Genomic DNA, 6,000 nt, shown 5'->3' on the forward strand with positions numbered 1-6,000 from the left:
TCTGCATTTTTCCATTGCTGTTTACAAGTCATTCTAACTCCATAGCCACACTTTACTATAGTAACAACATTAGCTTGCATCCTCAAATCTACGAATTCATTCTTCTGTGATAGAAAATAACAGATTTGGCAGAAAGTATGAGTTGGATTTCTCAGTACATGCATGCTAATAGCTGTAAATACTTATGCTTTTCTTGACATTAAAATCAAGAAAAGGTGTTAACTGTACAAATGGAGTTAATCTGAAGAAAACTACATCAATTTATTTACTCATCTTTATGTGAAGGGACATACCATGCTTTTGCTACAAAAAGAGTCCTGTAATACAGACACAATATGTTTTTAATTGGGATTTGCCAATCCAATATATGTGAAATCCTGATAGATTTCAGACCTGAATTATGTAGGGTGTAGATAGCACTTCAAATGCTGCTTTTTTTAAGCACCTTAAGTGAACTGCTGTTGACAGAGCTTATTTTACCGTACAAAAAGGGAAATGAACTTTTTTTTTGTTATAGCTTCTTATAAAGGACTAGTGTATTTTAATGATTACTATCTCGGGTAGCAGCTCTCTTCTTTTTGAAGTTTTACATGTTCTGAAATACTCAGAAAACTGACTTGTTTAGAGCTTCACAGAGAGATGGTCATTTGACATTCCAAGCCTGCTTGTTCCATCAGAATCAATATGACAGATCAGGACTGTTTGTTGAATGATACCTCATCATCTTGTGCTGAAGCAAACTGCAGTAAGATCTGTACTTTTCCATTACTGGCTCTTAACTTGAGGAGGACTTCTATTTGTTTCTGATAGGAAATCAGTCATCAATTGCATAGATCGTGATGAACACTGAACAGATCAAGTTTTGAGTTTTTCATTTCCTCTCTATGGTGAATGACAGCATCCTAGAACAAATGGTAGTAAATGGCAGAGGCAGTGTGCTTGTTTCATCCCACTTACTGGAAAGACAGAAAAGTTGCTATTTCTCCTTTGCAGCTTCCAAATCTGGTTATCCACTCTTGCAGTGTGAGCATGGCATGAGTCTGTGGAGATTAGGGCCTCAACATTTCTTACTGAAGCCATTTCCCATGCACTATGCTGATGAAATCTAACATTAGCAATAAGGCTCTGCATTTTCTTAAAGATTATGTCTAACAAGTGTAGAATAATTAAAACCAACAGCTATAAGGCCTTTTGCTGATAGGGGATTTCATCTGTTTATTACTAATAAACCAATGAGTATTTTCAAGATCTCTGCAGAACTGTGTTCATTTAATACTGTCTTGTAGAGTCTTTATATCATCTAACATTGTGAATGTACATGATGGAACACAGGTTCCACACCTTCCAATAATTGCCTTGTAGTATGCAGTATTACCTATTATCTCTTTATTTTTCCAAACTCAGCTGTTGCAATACACCTCTAGAACAACATACGCAGTATAATTGTCTTATTCAAATTTTAACTGCCATGTAATAAGGACGTGTTCGGTCATCTTAATCACCGTAAAAATTTTCTGTATTAATGAAGATAGACATAGCATGAACTGAGTTCAGCTTGATCACAAGTTACAGAATAACAGATTAACAATGCATAAAAAACCTTGTAGGTTAGAACTGTATGTGTGCTCAAATCCTTTGTACTGTATCTTTCCAGTACATGCTGCTTGTTTCAATTGAAACAAATACAAGACAGCATCAGAAAATAGGCCAAACCAAATTTTCCAGGTTGCACAAAGTAAAAATTTTCACCTGCAACCACACGAAAGTATTTTCTATGTAAAAGGAAACCTTTCCTTTATTTAATTGCTCAGAAGACAAAATGATAAAAATTTCAGCCCTTAATTAAAATTTTCTTCCTTACAATTTAAATAGTATATGTGTATCTATATTCTTATGTATATAAATAGAAATGTATTTTATAATCTGAGTCAGCTTCATGCTCCTGTAAAACTGATTGTAACTGTCCTGTATACTGATTGTAAAACCAATCAGTTGGCCTCAGTTACATAAAGCTATCTTTGTGAAACCTATACAGGTCCATGGCAGCAATTTAATATTACAGCAACAGAGATTATGAAATGACATTATTTTTCAAACTTTTCTGTGTAAAATATTTCCATTTTTTTCATGGGAAAGATTTTTAAGGTAAAACTGATCACAAGAGGCTGAGGCTCGGTGGTGGGTAGTATGCATGCTTTTCAATCAAATAATAGCTTTTTAAAAAAACTGCAAATTCTGTATCCATGAAAATCAGTAACAAATTCACCATTCTAATAATGATGCAATAAATGAATTTGCAATCTGTATCTTTGTAATTAGAAACTTTAAAAAACCAAAACCAACCAACCAAACAGAAAATACCATGATGTTTTATTATGGGGGAGGGGAATCTCGGCGCAATCTCCCTCGCCATTTTAGTGGCCCTGCAAATACCACACACATGACTTTTTACTGCAAATACACTATCCTGCTGCAAATCTATTCTCTAAGTTAATAAAAAGTTAATAAATCAAATGTGAATGATACATTAAGAAACAGTGCACTATTAAGCTACATTTTGCAAGAAAATCACACAAGGAAGATACTTGAAAAGTTTGGTAAAACTTTTATCCTTCCTCCCTCCATATTTTAAAGTTAATTTATTGCATGTGAAAATAGCTCTTTTTTAATATATACAGCACAGAGCTACTGCAGTGAAAATCCATTATGCAAGGTTTCTTAACTGTGTAAGGCTGAATATCAGAGAGTGCTGAGTTGCAGGGTATGCTTTATGAGTTTGATTCCAGACACTTCAGTTGTATGTAGGTGTGTCAGTTAACCATACCTGAATAGCAGAAACATTCATTGCTTTTGGTTTTGTAGGGGTTTTTTGTTTGGCTGCTTTTGGGTTTTTTATAATGTTGGCAACTACTTGTCAAAAAGAGACTTGAAACAAACTTGTTGAATATCAGGCACACTGTGATAACACCTTTCCGTCATTGTCAGCCTGGATTTAATTCTGTATTAGGGTGTTAGGAGCAAAAGAAAGTTACCCAGTACAAGCTGGGTATCTTTATTTTTTTCTGCTCAAACTTTATTCTGTTCACCAGGAAGATTTCTCTATTGCTTTCTTGAAATTATTTTCCTGTACCAACTTTTTTTTTGCCATTCAACAAATACTTGATTTTTGTTTCAAGGGAAAGGTTGCTTTGCTGTGAAAAGCAACAGGACAGCTGATGAATCATGAGCAATGAAACTGATTTAGGATAACTATCGATGTGTCTGACGTGCTCTGTTCCTCTGTATCACAACTGCATACCCCTATCACCTGTTGATCTAAAACAGAAGTTAGATGACAGACCCTTCTCCTACAACTACAGTAGTCTATTTACTGAACCTATCCTGTGATCAGTGAGGTATATGCAGGGTCAAGCATCTTGCCATTGTATGAATGAATTAGAGACTACTGTTCTTAGAATAACATTACTCAAGTTGTTGATTTAAAATTTAAGTGTTTTCTACTACAGTATTTTAATGCTAATCACTGCAAACCTTCCATTTGAAGCTATTTTTTAATGTTTACCAAACTTGTGTTTGTTGTAACATTGCCAATTAATTGTTACCTATGTAAGACTTTCAAAAAAAGACATTCTAAGGTATTTCCCCAAGTAAGCACACTTGTGTCTACCCTAAAGACAGTGTCAGGGTTAGTTTTAGGACTTGTTTGTAACTCTCCATCTATTCAACCTCTTGCCCCCAACCTCTTTCTTTTGTCCTCTGAGACCTCTCTCCTGCTAGTCCATGCTCAGCTCACAACTTAACCTTCACCACTTATCGTCTCATTCTAACTCCTTCTTCTTCCTATTCTTCCATTCAAATTTAAAGAATATTTTCAATCTCTTCTTCAAAAATTCCTCTTCTCTAGAGAATTCACTCTGTCTTTTCTTCCTCTATGTACTACAGAATTTCACTATTTCGCTTGAAAACACTGAGGAAATGGCACACTGTCTCTCCCGTGTTTTCTTTAATTCTCTAAATGGACCTTTGCTTTCAACATGCCTTTCTTCTTTACAGTCTGTCTGGAACTGTAACTCAGGACTCTTGTTTTTCTTCCTTTCCTTTCCTTAGTAACTAGTCCTTTTCTGTTCTCCTTCAGAAACTTCCCTTCCTCCTTGTCAAAGTCTCATTCTCATTTTTGCTTCTGCTTTTTCTTTTGCAGGAAGAACTAATTATCTTAATTTTTGCTTCTGCTTTTTTTTTGCAGGAAAAACTCATTCTCTCCCACAGCACCACTACCTCCAACTCTGACCACAGTCAGACAGAATGTATAGCCTTCTCTCTAGGCTTCCTTGCATGTAACTGTTAACATTTTCATGGTTCTTTGTCACCAAGTGTCACAAATTTACTGTTACCTCTGGCAACTTCTCCTTTTTCATTTTCCATCTTCTCATGTCACTTTATCATTTAGCTTAATAGTAAATCTAAAGGTCACTCCTTTCTTTCTGTATTCTTAGTGTTCAAAATCTTGGCCTGTGCCACAGGCACCTCTGGACTTTACTACTCTTAAAGTTATTTTTTCCTGACCTTGAGAAATCTCAGATCTTTTTGAGATGTTTGGCTTTCCTCTCCTCTTGAATAATTTCATCAAGTTTAAGCCTACTTACAGTATTTCATATTAGAAGAGCCCACAAGTATCAAGGCTTTAATAAATAAACTCTGCAGCACTGCATAAATGTTTTATGGGCCCTCTTACTGTTGCTGCTATATAGCCCTTAAAAGATAGTTCTTCCTCAGGCCTGTCAGAAACATAATGGTGACCATGGATGAAAATATCCACTGTATGCTCAAAACAGATGGATAACAGTGATGGAGTTGCATCACTCCTACTCCAGCACTTAACATGTGATATTATTTCTCTGTAGATTTTATTTTAATAAGTTTGGATTCAGTTTGCATGCTCCCCATTTAATGTTTTTCTCTTACAAAGCAAGAAGCTAAACACTATGGGGGACATTGTCATGGAGGTTATCCAGATAAAGATAAAAAGAGGTGTTCAGATAAATAGGAGCCCTAAAGTGTTCTGGTAGATTTTGTCATCTTCAGGATATTAAATAAATAAAAATCTTAAAGACTCATTGCTCACTTTAGATACAGCAGTTTACAGGTATGCACAACTTTTTTACATATAAAAAACCAAATACTTGTGAATGAAACATTTTATCTTTGTTTAGGCATAGGAGCTACTTACTACTTTTTTTTTTCTTTTTCTTTTTTTTTTGTTTATTGCGCAGGTGTAGTACTTCAGAGCTTTAAACAGCAAAAAAACCTGTGTGTGCATAGGTCTCATGTTTAGTGAGAGAAAGGATGAGCCCAACATGTCTTGACTTTAAGGAAGTGCTAAGCAAACACTACTCTTAAATTTGGTCCCTTGCAAGTGACTCCAGTTAGCTTCTGATTACCAAAGAAATCCAAATGACTATTCACTTAAAACTCTACTTCCCATCTGTAAGACAAACGTATCTGACTATTCTGTTGCTGTCCTTCTCTAAGTTATATTTTTCTTCCTTCCTGTTTTTCAAGATTGCATCTTTTCAAAGCCAGCAAGTGGAACAAAGCTGAGAGCTATTAATACACAGTATCCTCACAGATTAGATCGCTTATCTCACTTTTATTTTTACATTAAAAAATAAGAAATTAAAATTCAGTTTTCTGAAAATGCAGCAGAAGGGAAAAGAAAAAAAGAGCAGATGGATGGAAAAATCCAAAAAAGGAACAAAAAAACCTTTGTGGGTAAATCCCAATCTGTCATTTTTTAAGTATCACATGACCAAGTGTAAAATATAATTTTAAATACGACTCATTAATATGTTACCTGAAACACAGAGCCAGCTTCCTAGTAAGTTTGATCCACTGCTAATTTAGATTAATGAAAATATTCTATTCACTTAGAGTTGAGTAAAATATGATATGATATGATATGTGATAAGATACGATATGATACGATATAATATAATATAATAT

This window comes from Mesitornis unicolor, unplaced genomic scaffold (genome assembly GCF_000695765.1).
Source record: "Mesitornis unicolor isolate BGI_N332 unplaced genomic scaffold, ASM69576v1 scaffold6278, whole genome shotgun sequence".
In the NCBI taxonomy this organism is placed as follows: Eukaryota; Metazoa; Chordata; class Aves; order Mesitornithiformes; family Mesitornithidae; genus Mesitornis; species Mesitornis unicolor.